Raw genomic sequence first — 27,579 nt, 5'->3', positions numbered from 1 at the left:
AATTTTAAAGATTAAAAGCTACACAGTTGCTTATTTTACTTATATAGGGTGTTTAAAATCAAATACTTTAAAAGACAATAAAATCTTTATGAACATGGAGTAAAATAGAATAGCTTTGAATACAGAAGACAAATGTAATTGAAGAATCAAGTTTGCAAATCTTCAAATTGATGACCATTACTGTCCAGACAATTCTGATATCAGCTAAAGTGTGGGTACATTTTTAAGACATTCTGTAGTTGTAAACACATAAAAAAATGCAGTTCAAATTATTTATGAAATGTTCTCGAAATTTAAAAGAAAAAAAAAAAAATTTTTTAAATATAAATGTGATGCAAATAAAAACACAGCCCTATAACAAAATTACCTCCCTTGTAGTGAAATTTTATAAGGATTGTGTAAATTTTCTATTTAGGAATTTACACAAATATTGGGAGTGGAGGTGCGGTCTGCATTTATTGTCAGACATCCATAAACAGCAAAGACCATGTTTAATTTTATTTAACATTTAAGATTATAGAAATTAAAAAATAAAAACAAAAAAGAATCCAGAGCGTAACACGAGGTTCAGGACTAGGAGTAGCAGTACACAGGTATCTTCCTTCATTTTCAGTCAATGTGGGGATGCCAGAAAGTCAATGATAAAAATTATAAAGGAAAATTTAGAAAATTGTACCAATTTCTAAATGGCTAACAATTGGTTTTCAGACACACAGAACTTGAAAGATAACGAAATACCAAGGTATTATGTATTACATCAAAAGAAACTGGAATCTTAGGAAGATCTCTACAATTCTAGTAATTATCGGAGCAACTGGACTCGTGAAAAAAAAAAAAAAAATTCCAAAATTACCTGGCAAATATACCTCGTGAACTAAGTGCAAGAGAAATTCAAACAATTGCACTTAAAGAGTGGTCAGAATCTTTAAAAGACCTCTCGGTTGGAATATCTGAGTTAGCGGATGAATGTTTGGCATTCAGTAGGATGCCCCATCCTCAGTGTGAACAAATTGATAAGAAAATTGAAAAAAAAAAAAAAAAATGTAAAACTTGAATGCCTACTGGAGAGAACTTGAATGCCTACTGGAGAGAACTTGAATGCCTACTAAACACTGCCCTCAAATGTCTAATGTCTCTCTGTACAGGGACTTATCAGGACAAGTTGACATGAACATATCCCCCTACAAGTAAACTCTTGCTAAATATTTAAAATAGCAGAGTATTTAAAGCCCAAATAAAATCCCCTGGGTGTGGCTACTCTACTCTGGATTGGTGCACCTTCTCTAATTAATGTTGCTAATAGTAACAACACTAAGCTGGATACTCCACCAGATTAGATGAATTCTTGTCTTCGAATTCAGTAAAACCAAGAAACCAAAAGAAATATACCCACACTTTAACTGATGTCAGCAATGTCTGGATAACAATTGTCATCAATTTGAACATTTGTAAACATGATTCTTCAATTACATTTGTGTGTGTGTGAATATATATATATATATATATATATATATATATATATATATATATGCATCTTATAAAGAGATTAAATGTTAGCCATAGAAAAAGGCCCTCTTTATTTTTGGGAAGTTCAACTGAAGCAAAATGAAACGAGAGAGAAACAGATTACTGAATATTCATCTTTAGCATTTCCTATCTATATGCATATGCAATGGATTTGTGCCAAAGATGAACGACCTGTGGGAATTATGTCATAGATTAGTAAGAATATTTTCTGAAACCTGGTGTTTGGGGAATCGGACAAAAACTTAGTTCTTTTGAGCGGAATCATATAAGCGTTGCAAAAGTTAGCAAACGGAACGGAAATTAGACTTTAGATCTCATAACTTGTTTGATTGTGAAAACATGTAAACATGAGAGTGAGAATCTGAAAAGAAATAAATTTGGAGCTTCGTTAATTAAGTGCAAGAAAAGTTATGGCACTTCTGTACGAACATGATAGTGCTTAATAATATGCTAATTGCATCTTTTTTTAACTAAAGAAAACTCAGAATCTTTTATTGATTTATTTTATTTTCAGTTTTTTTTTTTAAATAAATCAAAAACAAAAATAATACCTTATAATTTATGAAAAGTAAATTAAAAAAAAAAATCGTTTTGGTTTCATAATGATATATCTTGTACCCATCCAGCTTGGTTCAGAAACCCTTATTTCATTTATGCTACGCTCTGTAAACTATGCCATTTTTTGTGTTGTTTTAGCAAATTATTAATTTCTTTTAGCAGAATTAAATAAAAGAAAACAACTTTTTAAATTGGATTTTAAAAGTTAATTTACTATCGTATCGTTGGGTCATTAAATCATTAATTGAATCAAATTCTTATAAAACTATAACTAATTTTGCTGCGGTAATGTTTGCATCTCTTTCTCAATAAAACTATTAAATATAAATAAATTCTCATGCATTAACAAAGTTTTGGAAGGTAAACAAAATTTGAAGCCAGAAATAACTTTCTATCAGATAATTTAAATCAGATAATTATCTCTGTGTTAATAAAACTATACAATAGTTAATGTTTATTCATAATTCATAATGTTCAAGTCTGATAAAACATGACGCATTATCTTTGGTTTAAGAGCACAAATAAACAATAATACTCAACGTTGATATAAAACATCAAATTATCTAGCTTATTATACATGTCATTTAAGTGCAGTGTTTATTTTGTATAAAAATAAATAATACTAATTTAGTTAACGAGTATTTATCTTGGGATGGGAACTGTTTCATCATTAGCAAACAGGCTTAAAATTTATTTAAAAACTTTCTTTTTTTTTTACTGGGGTGGGATCTTATCAAGGAGTAAATGCTACTCGAGGATAAGGGTTAACGAGTGTCAGCTGACTGGTGATACAACACCGTGACGATCTGTAATGGTGGAATTTAGATAGTGTTTGCTTATTTATGAAGACGGCTCAACAGGAATTTGTTTACATTAGGCTTGAAAACAGCCACGTTAGAATCAGCTGAGAAGCAGCCCCACGGTATTGTGTTCCACAAACGGGTAGTTCTGGGAAAAAACTTTGCTAATGTAATTTACATTTAGTCTTAGGCACAGATAGATAATAAAGGAAATTGTTGGCAGTTGTTGTAGCTAGACGAGTTTCTGCTGTGAATGTTCTAGGGAGAGGGGACATTGATAGAAGCTCAGTTGAACAACTATCATGAAAATATGGATAGGGCAGAGATAGACTTGCTACGTCTCTTCTGTAAGAAAGAGGAAGTAGTGTGGAGAAAAGGGCTCTGCTCATTACATTTCAAAGACTGGAATTAGCATATTTTTTTGTTCAAGTGTGAAATCATAATTCATTAATTTAATCTATATTAATGAAACTATATAAGATTACAATTTTTACTCCGAAAATTTGATAAAGTGTGCCCCATCTTTGGTTTAAAAACACAAATAAACAATAATACTCAACTTTAGTATATAAACAAATATTTTCAAATGATTGTATATGTTTTCAGTGTCCAAAATTCACTTTATAATATGTAAATGATTTTCTATAGGGAGCAGTCCATTTTTGCCATAAACAAAATTGTTTTAAGTGGAAGATAATTTATCAGAGCAGATTAATAACTTTGTGTTCATAACTGCAGAAGACCATAGAAATGGACAAACAATTTTATTAATGTAGAGGATTTAACTTATAACTCATATTGCAAGAAGAATTAAAACAGGAATTATTAATGGTGCATACATTACTAAAAATCATCCAAGTTATAAGTCATAGTTGGAGTATTGTTTTCTGAGGAAGAAAACTCCTCTCTTCATCTTTAGAGGAAAATTAAAATATCAAAGCAAATTATATTTTTGATAAACTTGATTCAAAATATATTTTCTTAACATTTTCTTAGCCCGATGAATTAAATATTTTGTATGAGAAAAGCTATTAAGTGTTTGGCTTTACTTTATATAAAAGACAAGGCCAGGGTTTTATTGCCAACTCAACCTCTGCCTATCTGACTAACCTTGGATTGTCACCAACGCATACAAGTAAATATATATAAAAAAAGATCCAAGATAACACAGTAAATGAATCATCATGGATATGGCAGTCTTTATATGATGTAAGAAACTAACAAAGTTTGATGATATTGTGAGGTATTGCTGGAGTGTTTTAGATTGATTGTAATACTAGTTTAACCCCCTACAACCATGGCTGAACACAGGGTAATCATTGAAAAAATTTTCTTTGTTCAATGGTAGTTGTATACATTTATTAGTATTTATTGTGATTGTTTTATGTAAAATAACAATTCATGGGATTACAAAGTTGAATTAAGAAAAAGATAGGATTCAAAATACTATAAAAATGCTTAGTAGAATATTAACAAAAATGATAATAACTGAAAAACAGAAACGAATAAACATCAATTTTAACAATGTAGAAAAAATAATCTACCATGAAAGAAGATTTGGTCAAATCTATTTTATTTATTTTCTTATGATTCAGAAGTTGAATTAAACAAAAGTACAGTGGCAGTTGAAGAAAAGAGCACAGAAGCTTTGAAAAAAAAGTTTAAAACTTATATTGACAGTAATAATAAAAAAAGAATTAAAATTACTAAAACTATTTATAGTTAGAGGCAAAAAGTTTTAGTGCCGATTTATTTCCGACATATATTAATGACATGTTTAGGACTTTTATCCTGATCTTGGTTATCATCATGCTCACATCTAGTTTAACTTGATGTTGTACTATCCAACCTTCTTTAGATACCTTTTGTCGTAGGTGGTAACTTTCCTGTAATTTCAAACTATTTCCTGTATTTAATCGACTGAAATAGATTTCTCTCATCCTATATTTCATGCTTTTAGATATATTGTATTTCTGTGATCTTTAAAAGAATAACAACACATTCATGAATAATATAACAATATATCCTTATTGTCAGTGACGGTTATGGATGGTTGATTTTTAGGATGGAGAAGCGCGCGCGCGCACACACACACACAGAGGAATTCAGTGGGTTGATTCTTTTCAGGCCCAAATCGTCAATCAACAACTATATTCTTTTCAGTTGTACATAAATATTTGTGACCATCTGAAATGCCCCCTTGAGATGGAATTGTCATTATAGCAACACTCCAAAAGTGTTTTATTCAGCCATTGTCTTTTCACTGAAGTGACCCGACTTTGTAGTGACTTGATTGTGTGAGTTGTATCTGTGCAACCTTTTACTGAAAATGATTTTTTTTCAAATATACTTTTTAATTTAGCTTCATTGATCGACAATTGATCAAGTTTGTTGTTTCTTCCCATGCAGGTACCTGTGTCAGGTTCATAACTTTTATTTAAATGGCTTTTTGGTACATTTGATAATTATTTGTCATCAGGTGCACCCTTTTGTCAAACTGATTTCTCAGTACACACGACTTATTAGTTAATTTTAATTATGGAGAATATAATGAAGTAAAACCGTTCTGTACATGGCAAATGTTCTAGAGCGATAACATCTTTCGGCTATTTTTACTAAAACATTTCCTTTTCAACTCCCATTTTCTGTCTTGTCAAGTTATGCCAGTGTTATACCGAGGAAAAATCCTTTTTGATTAATACTTATATAAATTCCAGTTTAATTTTAAAACTCTACATAAAAAAAATCTTTACTTTGAAATGTTTCTTTTTCAGAGGAATAGTTTTATTTTAATAAAATATGTTATCAGCAAAATATATTATTTTGGTCTTTACTTTGAAAATTAAAAAAATAAGATAAAATTTCAAATAAAGACCATTTATTATGTAAAATTAAAAAATATTTTTATACCCCCCCCCCAAAAAAAACAAGCATTTCAAAGTGAAGACTATTTTTTTATGTAAAATTTTAAAATTAAACTGGAATTTACACAAGTATTAAACAAAAGGGATTTTTCCTCTGTATAAACAAAGAAACAGAAAGTGAAAATCGAAAAGAAACTATTTTAGTAAAAACAAGTGAAGCATGAGTGCACAGTGAATGAGGCATAAAAAATTATTAAGTTCAGCATCCTCCTACCCATTTAGCCCTAAAAGTCCCCAGGGGACATCAAATCTTGGTGAAAATGAATGATGTAGTTTTAGGCCTTAACATATTGAGTTCTGCACCATAAAAAAAAAAAAAAAAAAAAAAAAAAAAGAAATTACTAAGTCCATCATTGCCCCATCCCCCATTTAGCCACAAAAGTCTTCAAGGCCTTAACATATTTAAATTTGAGTTCAGCACCATGGAAAACTGCTAAATAGACATACACAGAAAATTTTGGACAAATATGGTAAAATAGTCCCAAAAATGGAGTGTTTTTATCAGCCCTAAAAGAGCCCTTGGGGCACACCCAAGAGTTATTGCGAAGTATAGACAAACAAAATTATATAGAAATCAGTTAGTTACAACTTTTCAGAAAGCTTTATAAGCACAAAAGTATCAATTTTAGCCATTTTAACCCGAAAGGTACCCGGAGGGGAGGGGCAACCAGAGTTTTCCCGGAAAATCTGTTCTGTTGCTTTTTTACTCATATCAAGCTTAATGTTTGTGCAAAATTAAAAAAAAATTCCAAGACCTAGTTATTGAGAAAAGTGCAGACAGACAAATGAACGAACAGACAAGGGTAAATTTACAGGACCACCCTCCTTTTGTCGGGGGACCAATAACCAGTCTTTCACAATAATAAGGAGTCGAGTTTGAAAAAGAACACAAATATGTTGTATTTTTTTACATGTACTGTAAGAACGCGAATAAAAATGATATATAGTTACTTCCTAACCATGTTTTCAAGTTTATTTATTCTATCAAGTGTTGGTGTACGGTTGGAATTCTTAAACATACAAGAAAAACAAAGTAGTCAAGATACAGAAAGAATTGAAAAATAGCACTGAGAAAAACTTTGAATGACAAGAGAAAACTTTCAAAAACATCTTGGAAAAATTCCAGTGATATAGTGACCATGGTAATTCTTTTTTTCAGTATTTTGTAATTAATTAAATTGGAGAATTTAATTACAGGCCAGAAGATGTCACATTTGTAGCATATTTTTGAAGATATGGAGAACTTTTAAAAAAAGATTATTTCACATTGATCAGAAGAGAAAGAAAGAAATGACTCTTGCTTGGAAAATTTGGAGCTACTGAACATGAAATTTATTATCGAAAAATCCAGGAAATATTTTACTTCAAGAAACTATTTTGTTATTAAAGACTTTTGTTGAAAGGAATTAACATATTGGTTTGCCATAATCTAACCAAAAATAATTTAGAAAATTATACGCAAGTGTGCATTTGCAATATGGAATGTGAAAACTTATTCAAGACATGTTCAAACATTTAATATTTATGAAAGGTTTTATATCTCTAAGAGAGGTGTAAGTAATATGACATTTACTACCAGAGCAAGATTCCAATCCAATCCAAAGTGGCACTAGGTGAGTTTAAACGGTTTCCTCCGAAGGAGGACATTTCATGGAAGCATGAAATTCACAAGTGGTTCGTAGTCACATGTATATCCCCATTAGGGAAGATGACAATGTTAGGTTTTCGCAACTTTTGCAGTGAGGTGTTGACGTCCTCCTACATACGGTACCTGATATTCCCAAAGTGGTCACCCATCTGGTATTGACCAGGCTCAATGTTGCTTAACTTCTACAATCCAACAAGAACCAGTGTGTCAATGTGGTTATGATGTATATAGAACAAGATTCTGAATTAACATTACAAGATATCAGAAAATAGCAACAAATAATAAATCTGACATGGCAAAAATCGAAAAATATTTCACACAGTCAAAAGAAAGGTAAAAACAGATTTTCTTTCAAAATCAATCCTTGTATGAATACAATCAAATACATTTAAATAATAAAAAATGTGAATTAAAAAAGAAGGTCTGTCATAATTGAGGCAATAAAATGCATATGTTCTTACTTTGTAGAAATGGTCCCAGAAAAAAAAAAAAAAAATGTGAATTAAAAAAATATGGATCACTCTTAAAAACCCCCAAAAAACAAACATGCTTACTGTGAGTAAAAGATAATTTGTAAATTTAAATATTGAAGACAGAAATGTTAAATTTCAATTAGATACACAATATGACTTGACAATAGACAAATTAACATGGAAGCAAGAAATAAAAAAAAAAAAAGCAATAAAAAAAATGTAATGTTTTTATGCAAATGCTATACTAATGCATCATTTACAAACAGAAAAGTTCAACTGAAAGCATTTGCCATGAATCCATTAATAATCCTTTTTTAGAATGAATTGGATGGAATCATTTTATTTATGCAAGCTACAAACAAATCGCTGTACTAATGCAATGACAATTTTAAATAGTATAAAATAGTTAAAAAAGGAACTCAACTTCCGGTCGGGCGATGTAGACGTCGACTAAGAGGTCAGGTCTTTTTTCTTCCTTTGTCTTACAGGTTCGAGCCTGCCTGCCTACTCTCACTTTAACACCTCTGCCTACTGTTGTTTTGACCCCCCCTTGCTACTACCACTTTTTTTTTGACACCCCCCGGGGTTCCTTACACCTAGACACACCTGGGCACCCTCGCTACTTCTTTTTAACCCCCATCCGGGTCCTTACTACGCCAGCCAAACACTCGGGCAACGCCGGGCACCACCGCTAGTTAACTATAAGCACAAGCAAAAGTTTGTACAAATTAAATGGATAGTTTCTTGGTATAAAAGTAACATCATGAATGCTTCAACAAATAATAGATGGCATATTGAATAACTTTGATTCATTTTCTTAATTCGACAACTTTATAACCAGTGAAAATATATAACAGTGAACATGAAATACTTTTTTTTTTTTTTAAATAAACAATATGGCTGTTTGTTAAGCATTGATTAATGCATTCTTTTAAACAATAAGAAATTTCAATTACTTGTGCAACAACTGAACCATATCATCCAACATCTAATGGTCAAGCAGAACACTTTATGGATATGTTTAAACAAGCATTAAGAAAATTAGACAGAAGTGAAACTGAAGATTAATTGCTACAACAATTTCTCAGTGAGTACTGAAAAACTTTGGACCAATGTAAAATTAAAAAAGGGGAGATTTAGAGTGATAACACTCCTTGTAACAATAATGAATTGAGTCTGAAAAGAGCAATAAATATGTTGTATTTGTAAGGTTATGTATGATAAATATGTTGTATTTGTAAGGTTATGTATGATAAATATGTTGTATTTGTAAGGTTATGTATGATAAATATGTTGTATTTGTAAGGTTATGTATGATAAATATGTTGTATTTGTAAGGTTATGTATGATAAATATGTTGTATTTGTAAGGTTATGTATGATAAATATGTTGTATTTGTAAGGTTATGTATGATAAATATGTTGTATTTGTAAGGTTATGTATGATAAATATGTTGTATTTGTAAGGTTATGTATGATAAATATGTTGTATTTGTAAGGTTATGTATGATAAATATGTTGTATTTGTAAGGTTATGTATGATAAATATGTTGTATTTGTAAGGTTATGTATGATAAATATGTTGTATTTGTAAGGTTATGTATGATAAATATGTTGTATTTGTAAGGTTATGTATGATAAATATGTTGTATTTGTAAGGTTATGTATGATAAATATGTTGTATTTGTAAGGTTATGTATGATAAATATGTTGTATTTGTAAGGTTATGTATGATAAATATGTTGTATTTGTAAGGTTATGTATGATAAATATGTTGTATTTGTAAGGTTATGTATGATAAATATGTTGTATTTGTAAGGTTATGTATGATAAATATGTTGTATTTGTAAGGTTATGTATGATAAATATGTTGTATTTGTAAGGTTATGTATGATAAATATGTTGTATTTGTAAGGTTATGTATGATAAATATGTTGTATTTGTAAGGTTATGTATGATAAATATGTTGTATTTGTAAGGTTATGTATGATAAATATGTTGTATTTGTAACGTTATGTATGATAAATATGTTGTATTTGTAACGTTATGTATGATAAATATGTTGTATTTGTAAGGTTATGTATGATAAATATGTTGTATTTGTAAGGTTATGTATGATAAATATGTTGTATTTGTAAGGTTATGTATGATAAATATGTTGTATTTGTAAGGTTATGTATGATAAATATGTTGTATTTGTAAGGTTATGTATGATAAATATGTTGTATTTGTAAGGTTATGTATGATAAATATGTTGTATTTGTAAGGTTATGTATGATAAATATGTTGTATTTGTAAGGTTATGTATGATAAATATGTTGTATTTGTAAGGTTATGTATGATAAATATGTTGTATTTGTAAGGTTATGTATGATAAATATGTTGTATTTGTAAGGTTATGCATGATAAATATGTTGTATTTGTAAGGTTATGTATGATAAATATGTTGTATTTGTAAGGTTATGTATGATAAATATGTTGTATTTGTAAGGTTATGTATGATAAATATGTTGTATTTCTAAGGTTATGTATGATAAATATGTTGTATTTGTAAGGTTATGTATGATAAATATGTTTTATTTGTAAGGTTATGTATGATAAATATGTTTTATTTGTAAGGTTATGTATGATAAATATGTTTTATTTGTAAGGTTATGTATGATAAATATGTTTTATTTGTAAGGTTATGTATGATAAATATGTATTTGTAAGGTTATGTATGATAAATATGTTGTATTTGTAAGGTTATGTATGATAAATATGTTGTATTTGTAAGGTTATGTATGATAAATATGTTGTATTTGTAAGGTTATGTATGATAAATATGTTGTATTTGTAAGGTTATGTATGATAAATATGTTTTATTTGTAAGGTTATGTATGATAAATATGTTTTATTTGTGAGGTTATGTATGATAAATATGTTTTATTTGTGAGGTTATGTATGATAAATATGTTGTATTTGTAAGGTTATGTATGATAAATATGTTGTATTTGTAAGGTTATGTATGATAAATATGTTGTATTTGTAAGGTTATGTATGATAAATATGTTGTATTTGTAAGGTTATGTATGATAAATATGTTGTATTTGTAAGGTTATGTATGATAAATATGTTGTATTTGTAAGGTTATGTATGATAAATATGTTGTATTTGTAAGGTTATGTATGATAAATATGTTGTATTTGTAAGGTTATGTATGATAAATATGTTGTATTTGTAAGGTTATGTATGATAAATATGTTTTATTTGTAAGGTTATGTATGATAAATATGTTTTATTTGTAAGGTTATGTATGATAAATATGTTGTATTTGTAAGGTTATGTATGATAAATATGTTGTATTTGTAAGGTTATGTATGATAAATATGTTGTATTTGTAAGGTTATGTATGATAAATATGTTGTATTTGTAAGGTTATGTATGATAAATATGTTGTATTTGTAAGGTTATGTATGATAAATATGTTGTATTTGTAAGGTTATGTATGATAAATATGTTGTATTTGTAAGGTTATGTATGATAAATATATTGTATTTGTAAGGTTATGTATGATAAATATGTTGTATTTGTAAGGTTATGTATGATAAATATGTTGTATTTGTAAGGTTATGTATGATAAATATGTATTTGTAAGGTTATGTATGATAAATATGTTGTATTTGTAAGGTGATGTATGATAAATATGTTGTATTTGTAAGGTGATGTATGATAAATATGTTGTATTTGTAAGGTGATGTATGATAAATATGTTGTATTTGTAAGGTGATGTATGATAAATATGTTGTATTTGTAAGGTGATGCATGATAAATATGTTGTATTTGTAAGGTGATGCATGATAAATATGTTGTATTTGTAAGGTGATGCATGATAAATATGTTGCATTTGTAAGGTGATGCATGATAAATATGTTGTATTTGTAAGGTGATGCATGATAAATATGTTGCATTTGTAAGGTGATGCATGATAAATATGTTGTATTTGTAAGGTGCTGCATGATAAATATGTTGTATTTGTAAGGTGATGCATGATAAATATGTTGTATTTGTAAGGTGATGCATGATAAATATGTTGTATTTGTAAGGTGATGCATGATAAATATGTTGTATTTGTAAGGTGATGTATGATAAATATGTTGTATTTGTAAGGTGATGTATGATAAATATGTTGTATTTGTAAGGTGATGTATGATAAATATGTTGTATTTGTGAGGTTATGTATGATAAATATGTTGTATTTGTGAGGTTATGTATGATAAATGTTGTATTTGTGAGGTTATGTATGATAAATATGTTGTATTTGTGAGGTTATGTATGATAACTATGTTGTATTTGTGAGTTTATGTATGATAAATATGTTGTATTTGTGAGGTTATGTATGATAAATATGTTGTATTTGTGAGGTTATGTATGATAAATATGTTGTATTTGTGAGTTTATGTATGATAAATATGTTGTATTTGTGAGGTTATGTATGATAAATACGTTGTATTTGTGAGGTTATGTATGATAAATATGTTGTATTTGTGAGGTTATGTATGATAAATATGTTGTATTTGTGAGGTTATGTATGATAAATATGGTGTATTTGTAAGTTTATGTATGATAAATATGTTGTATTTGTAAGATTATGTATGATAAATATGTTGTATTTGTAAGGTTATGTATGATAAATATGTTGTATTTGTAAGGTTATGTATGATAAATATGTTGTATTTGTAAGGTTATGTATGATAAATATGTTGTATTTGTAAGGTTATGTATGATAAATATGTTGTATTTGTAAGGTTATGTATGATAAATATGTTGTATTTGTAAGGTTATGTATGATAAATATGTTGTATTTGTAAGGTTATGTATGATAAATATGTTGTATTTGTAAGGTTATGTATGATAAATATGTTGTATTTGTAAGGTTATGTATGATAAATATATTGTATTTGTAAGGTTATGTATGATAAATATGTTGTATTTGTAAGGTTATGTATGATAAATATGTTGTATTTGTAAGGTTATGTATGATAAATATGTATTTGTAAGGTTATGTATGATAAATATGTTGTATTTGTAAGGTGATGTATGATAAATATGTTGTATTTGTAAGGTGATGTATGATAAATATGTTGTATTTGTAAGGTGATGTATGATAAATATGTTGTATTTGTAAGGTGATGCATGATAAATATGTTGTATTTGTAAGGTGATGCATGATAAATATGTTGTATTTGTAAGGTGATGCATGATAAATATGTTGCATTTGTAAGGTGATGCATGATAAATATGTTGTATTTGTAAGGTGATGCATGATAAATATGTTGCATTTGTAAGGTGATGCATGATAAATATGTTGTATTTGTAAGGTGCTGCATGATAAATATGTTGTATTTGTAAGGTGATGCATGATAAATATGTTGTATTTGTAAGGTGATGCATGATAAATATGTTGTATTTGTAAGGTGATGCATGATAAATATGTTGTATTTGTAAGGTGATGCATGATAAATATGTTGTATTTGTAAGGTGATGCATGATAAATATGTTGTATTTGTAAGGTGATGCATGATAAATATGTTGTATTTGTAAGGTGATGCATGATAAATATGTTGTATTTGTAAGGTGATGCATGATAAATATGTTGTATTTGTAAGGTGATGTATGATAAATATGTTGTATTTGTAAGGTGATGTATGATAAATATGTTGTATTTGTAAGGTGATGTATGATAAATATGTTGTATTTGTGAGGTTATGTATGATAAATATGTTGTATTTGTGAGGTTATGTATGATAAATGTTGTATTTGTGAGGTTATGTATGATAAATATGTTGTATTTGTGAGGTTATGTATGATAACTATGTTGTATTTGTGAGTTTATGTATGATAAATATGTTGTATTTGTGAGGTTATGTATGATAAATATGTTGTATTTGTGAGGTTATGTATGATAAATATGTTGTATTTGTGAGTTTATGTATGATAAATATGTTGTATTTGTGAGGTTATGTATGATAAATACGTTGTATTTGTGAGGTTATGTATGATAAATATGTTGTATTTGTGAGGTTATGTATGATAAGTATGTTGTATTTGTGAGGTTATGTATGATAAATATGTTGTATTTGTGAGGTTATGTATGATAAATATGTTGTATTTGTGAGGTTATGTATGATAAATATGTTGTATTTGTGAGGTTATGTATGATAAATATGGTGTATTTGTAAGTTTATGTATGATAAGTATGTTGTATTTGTAAGATTATGTATGAGGATCGAGCAAAAAAAAAACAAACAGTTTATTTCCTAACCTCATGTTTAAGAATATTTATTCAATTAACTGTTGATCTACAATACATCAACAATACGATTAGGATAACAGTCAACAACATGTAAATAACACTACCTCATCTCAAAAATATCAATTACTAACATCATATTTGTTTCTTTTTCATAAGAACAAAATAAGTGTAAAATAATTCTATCGTAATAATCATCTTTATAAGAAGCTCCATAAGTTTAAAATATTTTTTATATATATGTTCACACATCTTTAGAAAGGGCTTTCATTTTAGACAATTTCATACCTAAAAGTTAAGATAAACTTACACTGTATTCTTTCAACGTTATAAATATAATTGAAATTCAACTTCCACCATAAATATAAGTTATTAAAAAAAAAAGAAAAAAAAAAAGAAAAAAATGGTAACTCGTTAGTCTAAGATTATTTTAAATCAGGAGAAAGTAAGTTTTTTGCAAAGCCAGTTAAATTAAAAAAAAAAAAAAATGAAATTCTAAATTAGTCTCTTTCCATTTGCTATATTTCCTCCCCTACCTCTTTTCCAGCTATGGGTTAAATAGTATTAGTACTTTAGTGATATTCCCTATTGTTTATAATGGAATATTCCAACCTTCTGTTTCATAGTTAATTTTATTGTAATTGATCATTAATAAACAGAGAAAGAGAAAGGAAATAAGCAAGAATGACAAACACAGTATAAAATAAGAAATAGGGAGGAGAGTTCACACAATATGCAGTAAGAAAGGATAAGAGTAATAGCTAGTAAATTAATTATAAATGGGTGACTCAGTGAATACAGCAAATTACAGCCAATTAAAACAATTAAAATGTTGTTTTTTTTAAACTCAATCTCAAATATCAAAGAATATTTTATTTTTATGTAATGAAATATATAGGAAAAAAAAGCCTAAGTGAAATAAACATTGATTAACCCATATTTAATTTATAATAGATATATAGTTGCAGTAAAATTAAAAGAATGCATTGAAAGTTTAAACTTTAATATTTAAATGTACTTGTAGATAGTTTTAGTGAAGCCCAGAAATAAGTTTTTTAACGCTTGCTGGAATAGTGACCTGAAGATTCCAACAAACATTAAAAAAAGAACCTTTTAAAAAAGTTAATGATACAGTTTTCTGTAAACAAGTACAAATAGCAAAAAAAAAAAATACAAATAAATAAATTTAAAAAATAATACAAAGCATGCAGAGATAAATTATTGTATCTAATCTGCTGACATCTTGATTAGCTGCAGAAATCACCTAACCTCTTTTTTTGACTGAATTACCATGAGAATTGCTCATAGACACCAACAACAGGAAAAAAACAATTTATAGACAAAAGATGCTTTTGAAAAAAAGAAAAAAAAAGCATTAATCAAATTCAGTGAATTCTTGTAAAATGTTTTCTCAGAATCCTAACAAATATTTGCATGGTTAGTCACGATATTAAAACAAACAGTAAATAACAAAGTAGGTAAATATTTATGGAACAATTTTTTTTTCTGATCACACTCTGTAAATTTGTTAAAATTTACAAAAATTAAATCTACCACAAAATTAGATTATAGAATAATATTTTAGAACAAATTATCTGATCAAGTTAAAACTAACACAAGTATAGACAAGTCTAAGAATAAACTGGACAAATTCAGTAATATGGGTAAAAAATTAATTTACAAGGATGTTCCGATAGTTTTCCTTATGCAATATTTAAGAAAATTTCATCTGTTTATTCTTATACACTAGTGTATCTCATCCATCAAAAATGGATAAAAAAAAAAAAAAACATTATTCTCCATCAGAAGTCGCACTAATACTCACATGTCAGTGACTTCATTTTTCAAGTGTAAATTATCATTTCAAATGAACAAAGAAAAAAAAAAAAACACCAACTGTTGACTTTATTGAGAGTAGAAGATTTTTTCCAAATTCATTTCAGATAGTGAGGGTTGCCTGATTTGCTATCTCTTAAGATGCAGAGATTTCACTTAGCAAATATATATATGTATTTTTATTTGCTAACTTTTTATGATTGGGTAGAAATATAGATATTTCTCTCTATAAATAAATACACATTGGTCTTTATTATAAACTAGAAGATTGTGAGATCGTTAATAATTTGTATATGTGTGTGTGTGTATATATACGCACACACACATATACAAGCGACAACTTTATCATTTCACTCTATATATATATAAAGGGTGGAACGATAAAGTTGTCACTCTAAAGAAAACAACACTACAGCTTTATTTTAAAACTTTTATCGAAAAAATGAATGCAGATAACTTGATTATGTAGAAGAGCTGACATCTATTCAATGTAGCCACCTTCAGCCTCAATCATAGCCTCGATACTGGTCCGGAATTGGGAGCATGCCCTTTCCACAAGCACTGGCAGGAGCTCGCCGAATATTCGGTGGATGGCAGCGATCAGGACTCGGTGTTGTGGGAGATCATGTTGGCGATGTTCTCGACCTATGATCAAACGAAGTAGTCCATCGGGTTTAGGGCAGACGAGGAGGGGGGGGGGCAGTCAGAGAAGAGCACAAAGTTGTAGCACTCCTTCTGAAGACAAGCCTGTGTCTCTTTGGACTTGTGGGCCGGCACCAAATCCTGTTGCCACACCCAGGGTCTGCCAGCAACCACCTGATTGACCAGGGGATAACCACACTCTTCAGCACATCCAGATACACTTGTGTGTTGACTTTAAAGATGTGAGGTGGCATGATGTGGCCCTCACTTAAAACCACACCAAAGACTATAACCGTGGCCAGAAACTTTGTTTTCATCACCCTGTTATTCGTGGCAATTCAGCGATGCATTTTGAGGGTGCTGGTAATGCATCTGTTGTCATAACTTGGATTGGTAGAGAGCATGAGTTGTACAGCAGCACATCCCAATCTCGCTCGTTGAACATTGTGTCACTTTCAGACAGGATAGAAGGCTCTTATTGCTCTTGGGATTTGTACATAACTGGCCATCTAGTAGATGGTCTGCAACAAAAAAACGGTTTTCATCAAATGGAAATGGAATCATCTTTTCTAGGGTGACAACTTTATCGTTCCACCCTATATACACATACAATTTTTTTTATTCATAGAAATATTTTTTATTATACTTTTGCAGACAGGTTTTAGTTCTAGCTGAGAATCAGAACATAATATGAATTCATTGGATTAACTTCTGCTGACAGAAACTCATTAGAATTCACAAAACATATGTCTATAAGTATTTCAATAAAAATATCTATTAATTAAATTAAATAATAATTAAGTTCTAATATCTTGAGTTATCTGAAAGAGACTGAATTTGAAGATTCAAATAAATCACGTTTCTAAGTTCTCGCCCTTACAAGGAGATTGGAATATGAAAGAATCTGATTGCGTTTATACATAATTCAGTGAAGATTTCTTAGCATTTCAAACTGTAGTTGTCATAGTGGTCGAATTGGTAAGAAGCCGTGGTTCATATTACTTGGGTCCAGAGTTCAACCGACAGTACGGTTACTTAATTTTCATACTGATAAGTGTAAAACTACAAAACATGTCTATTTAAATAAAAATATTTATTACATTAAATAATAAGTATATATATATATATATATATATATATATATATATATATATAGTAAGTAGTAAATTATAAAAATATATATGGTAATTAAGCTACACAGAATATTCCGCGTTTCATCCACTCTAGGATTCGTCAGGCTAATAGGTGCCTTTGCTAGTATATATATATATATATATATATATATATATATATATATATATATCAATAAATTTGTATGATTAGTACGGCATAATCGCGTTGACACACCGGTTCTTGTCAGATCACCGAAGTTAAGCAACGTTGAGCCTGGTTAGTACCAGATGGGTGACCATTTGGGAATTCTAGGCGCTGTATGTGCTCTCTGCTTATCTCGGCATTTGTTTCCAGTTGTCCTGTACATATACTTCACTTGCCACTGGTATTAAACAATGTCGACTCAGGAGAGGTTTGGTTGGAGATCATGCACCTCCTGCCACAAAAATTTCATGCGCAGGCACCCCATGTGGGTATCCATAGTCTGTCAAAGACTGAAGGAGCCTGTGTGTGTGTATGTATATATATATATATATATATATATATATACACACACTAGGAAAGGCACCTATTATCCATATATCAAAATAGTCCTTATGAAAGCAAAACATGTAGTAAATGTGTTATTTTAAATAGTTGAAAATGCAAAAGTTATATAATGTTTAACAGTATTATTACAGTAGATTCCCAGAAATCAAGAATCATGCTCTAAACTGAATAATGATGATTCTTAATAAAATTGTATTCAAGAGTCATTGTTCTTAATCTTTTGTTACAGGATGAGAATAAAATAAAAATAGCATCTTTGCAGTTTATGATACAATTGCATTTTTGTTCAATGGATTAACTCTGTAGTTTATTTTTTTCTCTACTTACTAAAAATGAAAAAAAAATTCACAATTAAAAAAAGCAAACAAACAACACACACACACACACACACAAAACTTACTTAGCATGTGTGTTAATTTTTCCTATACTTAAATCTTGTCAAACTTCGAAAATTATATTAACTTTGAAAATTCTTGCTATCTCTAGTGATAAAAAGAAAATGAACAGATTGGTTTGGTTTAAAAAATTGGTTTTCCAGTGGGAACTCATATTATAGATATAGGAGTGGGATGGGCTACTATATCAAACCGGACACAAAACAAAACTTATTCTGATGTGAATATATATATATATATATGTATGGCACAATCACATTGACACACCGGTTCTTGCCAGATCATCAGTTAAGCAATGTTGAGCCTGGCCAGTACCAGATGGGTGACCATTTGGGAAGGCTAGGCGCTGTATGTACCTTCTGGGAAGGTTGGGCGTGGGGCCAGCACCGTCACCCTGTAAAAATAACTCCTCGCTACAAAAGCATGTACAAAGTTGTAGATGGCCTATGTCCTTCCAGGGGCTCAAAGGCTATGGATGGGATGGATATATATATGAATGAATTTAAAAAAAAAAACAAAAAAAAACTATGTGTGAAAATACGAAATAGTTATGCTGATATTTATACAAAACTGGATAAATTGGATTTTATAATGGTTGGCCACTTCTTGTTTAATGAAACAATGCTAATAGCTAATTAATGTTCAACATAACCCAGTTCAAATGTTAGTACATATACTTTGTTATTATACTGAATAAAAGTTTGATTAAATCATGTCATATCCAATGATTTAATGTTTTTCTACAACCTGGTACAGAAAACATAACTTTAAAGAATCATATTCATAAGATGTAAGAAAATATTCAGTTCTTTTTTTTATTTAAAATAGGAAATTCACAAAATCTTAAATCCAACTTAATAAAATTCATAAAATGTGAATACTTATAGAATTTATAAATTTTAGAAAAAAAAAATCCATTAAATACGAGTTACGAAGTAATTAATTGTGCAAAACAGAAAGCATCACACAAATTTCTATTTTATTTAATCAGAGACATTTATCTGCTTATTTTCATTTAACCATAATCCTCACCATTGCTATATTTTGGTCAACATATCCTCTGATCTTCAGATGTCTTGTTCATCATCTGTGCTGATTTTTTTCCTATATTCAATTTTCTTGATTATTTATTGCGCATGCAGATATTTATTATATGCACGTTATTTTGATGACTGTTTCATCTGTGACATTATTCTCACAATGTTTCAGTTGATGTAAACTCTGATCTCATTCAGGTGAGTTTTCTTAAACTTGGGAATCTGTATGGAACTTAAAACTTAACCATTTATTTAATACACAGGATTGTTTTTGTTTCATCAGACATGATCCAGTAGAAGTGTTAAGTAATTCTTAATTAGATTCTTAGTATGGCCTTTAGTGAGAATTGAACGTCTAGAAGAGTGTCATTTAAAACTGATTATTTATTACTTAGTAAAGGGTTTTTGTTTTTTTAGAAACGGAAAAATTTAAAAGAAATAACAAAAATATTTTTAAAAATATACAAAAATATGATTTATTCCAAAGATTCATTTTTGGCATTTATTTTTTAAATACAATTTCAGACATATGACTAATGAGACTCGTGTGTATATGGCATCATCTAGTGGTCCAATTTTCACAAAATCTATATATTAAATCAGGTTGAATTTTGGCAATAATATGTTGAATTTTATTTTCCAAGTGGTCTATTGTGTTTGGTTTATCAGCATAGAAATGGAACTTTATATATATTCCCTCCTCCCAAAGTAATCTAATGGGGATGAATCACATGAGCAAGGTGGACAGTTGACAAATGCATTTTGTGAAATTATTCGTTCATCAAATGTTTCTCTCAGTAAATTGTATCATTTGCAATTTACAAACAAGAAAATAGAATTGTCAATTTAATGTTCGCCGCTTCAAAAAAAAAAAAAAAAAAAAAAAAAAAATCATCCTATACTTTATCCATGTAAATGTTTATGTCCTGAATTCTGAATTATAAATAATATCAAAATAATTTAATTTGTGAACAGTATAGCATGGTATAACATGAACATTCTTATCAAATGTTGCATTCATATTTTTTAATGTCATTTTTGGAAGTAACTGTTCCACAATGTATTTAACAACATTGTATATGAGAAAAACATCACAGTTGACGATGAACACACCATCTGAAGAACAGAGGATGATATATTGGCTGAAATAAGGTTCACTGTTATTACAGTGAGGACAATGAAGATCCATTAAGAAAACAGAATAATGTAATGTAGTTTAAGCATTGGTATAATATGGAAAAATAAAAATATATTAAGAAACCAGCTAACTAATTTTCAAATTTCTCATTATATCGATGCTTCAATTGTAGTAAACTTGATCTCAACAATGAAAATAATTATATATATATATATATATATATATATATATATATATATATATATTACACACATACATAATTTACTCCCCTTAATTATATATATATATATATATATATATATATATATATAATTTTTTTTAGATAAATAAAAAAAATAATTCATGTATTTACCTTGTGAACTAGCAACATACAAAAATTGCCATATTTGATGATTTTTTTTCCATACTCGGCAATAATTGACTAAAATATTACCCTGCACATTTGAAGAGAAGGACTTTAGCTATTGTTTTAGACTTAATTTTTCTAAAAATTTCCGGTTGAAATAAGGGAGTTTCATTTCATTTGTTTCAATAGTGTATTCAACATTTAATCAAATATATTTTATTAGATGAATGACAGTGCAAGAGTTTGACAGAAAATGTTATCACCAAAAATGAATACAATATTAATGATGGCATTTTTTTCAATTTTAATGGTACACATAGTTAATGTTTATAACATAAAAGAATATTAAAAATGACGATAAAAAATATCTCACAAAAACTTTAAGAAAAGGATGTACATTTTAATAGCTTTTAGAAATTAATAAAACCATTATATTTTCATGATTTACCCTCTCTTCACTCTACATATTTGATTTTCTAATTACCTATAGTTTAATTGAACCGAAACCTATTTCACTCTAAATAATTTAAATGACTGAAATAGGAATGAATATTTTAAAAAAAAACAAAAAAAAACATGAATTTGGTTTAATTTCGTACATATAATGCATAGCATACACCATACATCGTACAAAACAAATGAAGCTAGGGTGATAACACTTGATATATCAAAAACCTTTAACAAGGTTTGGCCTGAAAGTTTTCATGAAAATTACTTTGCATAGTTTTATTAGATGAATATTTAATATAATCAAATCTATCTTAGCCAAAACAAAGGTCCAGGTTGTCCTGATTGATCATTCATGCAACATGACATTAATACCAATGCACCCCAGGGGTCTATTCTAGGATCTTTATTGCTCTTGATCTTCATAAATGACTTCCCTGATGTAATTGTGTTCAAGGTGGGTATATTTGCTGAGGACACTGTGCACTATCATTGACATGAGGATTAAACGAATGCAGACACATATCCAAGGCAATGGTTGAATCTTTAGATAATAGCCTCTAGTTTGTAGCTTAATGGCAACATAAACAGATGCTAAGTTAATGCAACAAAGACAAAGCTGTTTTCATTCAACAATTATAAGAAATCGTTTCAATCACTGATTACCATGACTAATAGCATATTACCTGATAGTTCATCATTCAAACTTTTCAGACTAACATTCACAGGCAACATGAATTCCCATCTAGAGTATTAGAAAACTTCTCAAATCTGCCAATATGCCATATCTCTACAAAGCCACCATTTGCCCATGGATGGAGTATTGTTGTCACATGTGGGCTGGTACACCAACCACTAGTCTTACTCTCTTAGAGTACCAAAAAAGAGTCTCTAATCTAATAGGTTCCACACCATCAACCAAGTTCCAATCTTATTGGTGCAATGTTGTACCCTTTTACTTGTTTTACAAATATTTCAATGGAATATGCTCCAGCGAACTTGCTACTCTGATGCCCCCTCAATAAAAATACTCTCAACAATGAGTTAAATCCCATCCCTTCATCATAGAGGTAACCGGATACTGTAGGGCTTTCTACTCTAATAGCATCTTTTCTCAATCTGTTCGATGTTTGGAATTCCTTCCCTGCTTCCCTGATATGTACAACATGCAGAAATTTAAATGTAATGTGAACAGCTATATCGCTGGACAACTTCCCACTTAGAATGCCCATGTGGATATGGTCCTTAATTTGTAGAAGTACATGACATCTCAGTGGCAATATGTCTTGTTGGGGAGGTGTGAATTTAAAATTTAAAAAACCCTTTCAATAAAGTTGATAATAAATTTACTTCATTTAGATTGCTTAAAAAAAAAAAAAATATCAAATTCGTTTGTTTAAATTTATAATTTTTAAAAATTCATTCATTTTAAGAAAGAATGCTTAATCAATAAAACTTCAATTGTCTACATTAATTTAAATGACAATAAAAAAGGATAAAGTAAATTTAACAGTATGAGTTAAAAATGGAAAAGCATAAGATCTTAAACTCAACGTTTCGAGAACAACAAAAAGTGTCAAAAAAAAAAAAATAAATAATAATAATTTAAATGCATTTTGAATTTTAGGATCCCACTAATTTACAATAAACACAACAATCGGTCAAAACTTCAAGAAATTAATTGACAATTATTTTCCTTCTAGAAAAAAAAAAAAAAAAAAAAAAAAGCTTCTATCGCCTCTATAATATTAGTAATACAAAAAAAAGTCTGTTGAATTAAATATATAATCGATAAAATCGATTGGAAATATTTTTTAAACCAATTAGAACAAAATTAAATATCGAGGATGTGTATGAAGTAAATAAAAAAACAGATTTGGTCTACTATATATAAATGACATGTTGAACAGAGCTCTACATTTATCTTTTGTCAACTGGACTTATTACCTCAACTGTTCTACATCTACTAACCTAAAGAACTGTCATCCATTCTTTTAATGTGGCCATAGCATACACCATACATAAGTTTTCTATTTTCTTTTTATACACATCTCCCTATATTGCCCATATTTTTCATTTACTAGCAAAACTCATGTGATTTTTGGAATATGACATCTTTGTTCTGTGTTCTGAGCACGTACATCATAAAGATTTTTCTGTAATTTTATTTGAAGTATAATCCTAAATAAGCACCAAAGTATATGTTGAGACTTGAAAGTATAAACATTCGAATTTCTTCAAATGTTTTTTTCCCAACAACCGTCATCAAAAAAAGAGTATATTATTCTATTAAACTTTTATTGTTTAAATAATTTGACATCGCTTGTTTTATTTAAACAACAACCACACAAAGGTCGAAGACATTTGTGCAAACAAGTAAGCAAAAAAAAACAAAACAAAAAAAAAACACACAGTCAACAAAAGATAAGTGTTTTATTATTTCTAGTGACCACTTGGGGGGGGGGGGGAAACAAAAAAAAAACATCACTCATAAATGCAATTGTTTCTTTCAAAACGTAACTTAAAACTCTGGAATGAAGAAAACGCATGTTGTGTTTACTTCATGTTTTTATAAGCTGTGTTTTTATTGATCTGAACTTCATGTCTGTGATAAAACCAGGTTTCCATTTCTCAAATGAAAGCGTTTTAATAAAACGAGAATTTATAATTATAAAAAATATATACTTTTGTCACTCAAAATTTTCATAAAGAAAAGTTTTAAATATAAAAAAAAAGAAAAGAAAAAAATCCTAACTACATTTTAAAAGAAGTCTTTTTGCTCTCTTCAAAAGTTTGCAAACCCGTTTATGAATTTGTTTTTGTAAAAAAAAAAAATTATACACACAATTTTGAGAATATTAATTTATTATATAAAGGCGGAAACTCTAAAGCTACAAAACAAACACTTAAAAAAACCCCAAGTATTTACTAGTATTTTTTTGATTGGTGTTGCCCTGGATGATTTTCTAAAACTTATAAAAATTATTCATTCTGGCACAATTTTCATAAGTGTCCATTTTCTAATCATTTAACCTACTAACTAAAGGGAAGTACATTTTTCAAGTAGTTATTTCACTAATGCTAACTCATGCTTTGAGTAATCTATAAAAGTGTATGAATATAAGTGTGTATATACAAAGAAGGGCGTGAGCTGAGCAGAGAGAGGAATGAGGAAAAGTTGGGAAAGAGAAACAGAGTTTTAATAGAAAACTCACTTTTGTCCCGGACAACACGGAGTAGTCCTGCTAGAATAAGATAAAACCTTTTTTTATATTTATCACTTTTTTCAAAAAGATTATTATGATTAGATATGTATATTTCAAAGTATAGTGCTTATGTTATGATATTATTCATATTACTAAAGTGCTATGTTAGTTTACAAAAAAAATAAAAAAAAATAATAATTTATAGTCTATAAAATTCTTTGAAGAAATCAGACTACTTTCAAATGATTTAAATAGATGCAAGAATGTTGTTGCTAGAAGCTATATTAGTAATTCAAATAGTGAATCTTGTTTTGACCTTTGATATTTGGCAAAGAAATAAAGGAAAATATTGGCAGCTAAAGAATTTGAGGTTTCATCTTAAACTACTGCATGTTTATTTCAAACTGTCCTTATCATATTTGGAGCATCCATTTTATTATGCAGACGTGTTGGATGTCTTTAAAAAACTGACTTCCCAACTAACCTACCTCTAGCCAGGTCTTCATCTATCCTTCTTTCCTTCGGGTCCATATTTATCACTTCGTCCCACATTTCCCCTGCCAACTGAACCTATTACCTCAACTGTTCTACATCTACTAACTCAAAGAACTGTCATCCATTCTTTTAATGTGGCCATAGCATTCAAGTCTTTTTTTTTTTTTTTTTACACACATCTCCCTATATTTCCCAGATTTAATCTTTTAAGATTATCAAACTTAACCTTGTCTTTAAGATTTACATTAAACGGCCATCATACCATTTCTTTCCATGCAACACGTCCTCAACCCTCACTAGCCAGGTTCAACTTCCATACATCATCACACTGCATACACATGCCTGGTAGACTCTTCCCTGGGTCGACAGTGGTAACGCTCTGCTGGTTAGTAAAGGCAGAAGTTGCCTGAACTTACTCCTAGAGATTATGGTTTGATAAAAAGCAGTGATCCCCATCACCTCATCCGGCCTATAAAAATCTAGCTTCAAATAAGGAAATGACTTCCAAAGAAATTGAAGCTTTAATATTACAATGAATTTATTTTATTAAGATACATATTATACTCAATGGATATAATGAAATTTTTTTGGAATACTAACTTTCTGTATTGCTATATGCAATGTGTTATGACGGACGACTTCTCTCAATGTAAATAGCCTTAACCAACCTAACAATTTGCACCACTTACTGTGGAGCCCCCCCCCCCCCCCAGATGTGGGAAAGTTGTCTATAATAGTTTCTTTCCTCAAATTGCTTGATTTTGAAATTGCCTCTCTGCTTTCTGTTTCCCTGACTGTATCAACATGCAGAAATTTAAATGTAATGTGAACAAACATCTTGATGTACAACTCCCAACTTAGAGTACTCTATTAATCTAGCCCCTGATTTACAAGTCTCTTACGTTCCAGTAGCAATTTGCCTTGATTGGGGTGAATATCAGTATACAAAAAAAAAAGTAAAATTTAATTGTAAGGTTACAAAGGAAAAAGTATTTATAAGATAACGAAATATAAAAGTAGCAAGGGTCCCATGATGATTCATTATCGTTATTCTTGTTTACATACAAATAAAATTAAATAAGCGAGTTTATGGTCTTGTGTAAGCGAGTACATTTTTTTAAATACATATATTTTTTATTGCATTTAAAGTCAAATAAAGTAATATTCAAAAGGTGAGAGTTCATATTCATCAGTATGATGCTCGTTTCAAGCGATAAATCATTCAATTATATGTCCATCCAATTGTTATATGAATTGTCGGTAAGAAATAGTACAAATAAATGTCTATATATAAAGTTATGTACGTGTATATGTTTATATATTTAGATGTACATGATTCACTCAAACTAATTGATTGATTCTTATTAATTTTGTATCAGGGATGCTAGACGTAAGGGTGGATAATGTGAGCTATATTGAGTTTATTTTAGTTTTATGCAAAGGGAGTAAAGAGAGCCTTCTATAAAAATTCCATTACTTCCAATTTGTGGGAAATTTTAGAAATAGGTATTAGACATCAATTAATAAATATTTCTCAAATGTCAGGTTTTTTAGAGTATTTCGGAGGGGAGGGGTATAATATCGATAAAATCCGCCCCCCTTTAAAAATTCAAATATTTCAAATTTGCATTGAATTTGATCCATAATCATTAGAAATCAACTAAGCAAGATTTCCTGGATTTCAGTTTTCTTTTCTTACAATACCTTTTATCCAATTTCTATAAGAGTCGTTGGGAACAAATAGTATGAATCTCTGCATATAAAGTTAAGGATGTGTATATGTTTATATATGTTTAGAAATGTTTGTGAGGGCTAATCTCAGAAACTAAGTAACTGGTAAATATGGATTTTAGAACACAACTGCTAAATGCAAAGGTGGGTAATGACATCTATATTTAGTTTAATTTGTCTTATGCAAAAAAGTACTTTATCAGAATTCAGATACCTTTAATTTGAATGAAATTGTAGCCATATATTAGACTTGAATTTATATAGCAAAAAATTTAATTTCTTCGCAATATTTTAAAGGGTTGTAAGAATAGGAGCATAATATGCACATTATCTTCCATTTAATAATTCAAATATTTCTGATTTACATGAAATTTTATCCTGCGTTATTAGACACTAATTAAGCAAGTTTCCCTAAATTTCAAA

General features: G+C 29.0%; 1 protein-coding gene and 1 pseudogene across 1 annotated transcript in view; one reads left to right on the top strand and one right to left on the bottom strand.

Moving 5' to 3' along the window:
* The window catches only part of LOC145255844 (THO complex subunit 2-like), a 310,358-nt gene that overhangs the window by 61,452 nt on the left and 221,327 nt on the right, over positions 1-27,579 (bottom strand). The window lies entirely within an intron of this gene.
* On the top strand, positions 18,020-18,136 carry LOC145265708 (5S ribosomal RNA; annotated as a pseudogene).

Source organism: Euprymna scolopes, chromosome 3 (assembly GCF_053919585.1).
Source record: "Euprymna scolopes isolate OS-2025 chromosome 3, ASM5391958v1, whole genome shotgun sequence".
In the NCBI taxonomy this organism is placed as follows: domain Eukaryota; kingdom Metazoa; phylum Mollusca; class Cephalopoda; order Sepiida; family Sepiolidae; genus Euprymna; species Euprymna scolopes.
Note: the sequence above shows the minus strand (reverse complement) of the source record. Positions and strands in the feature narration are given on the sequence as shown.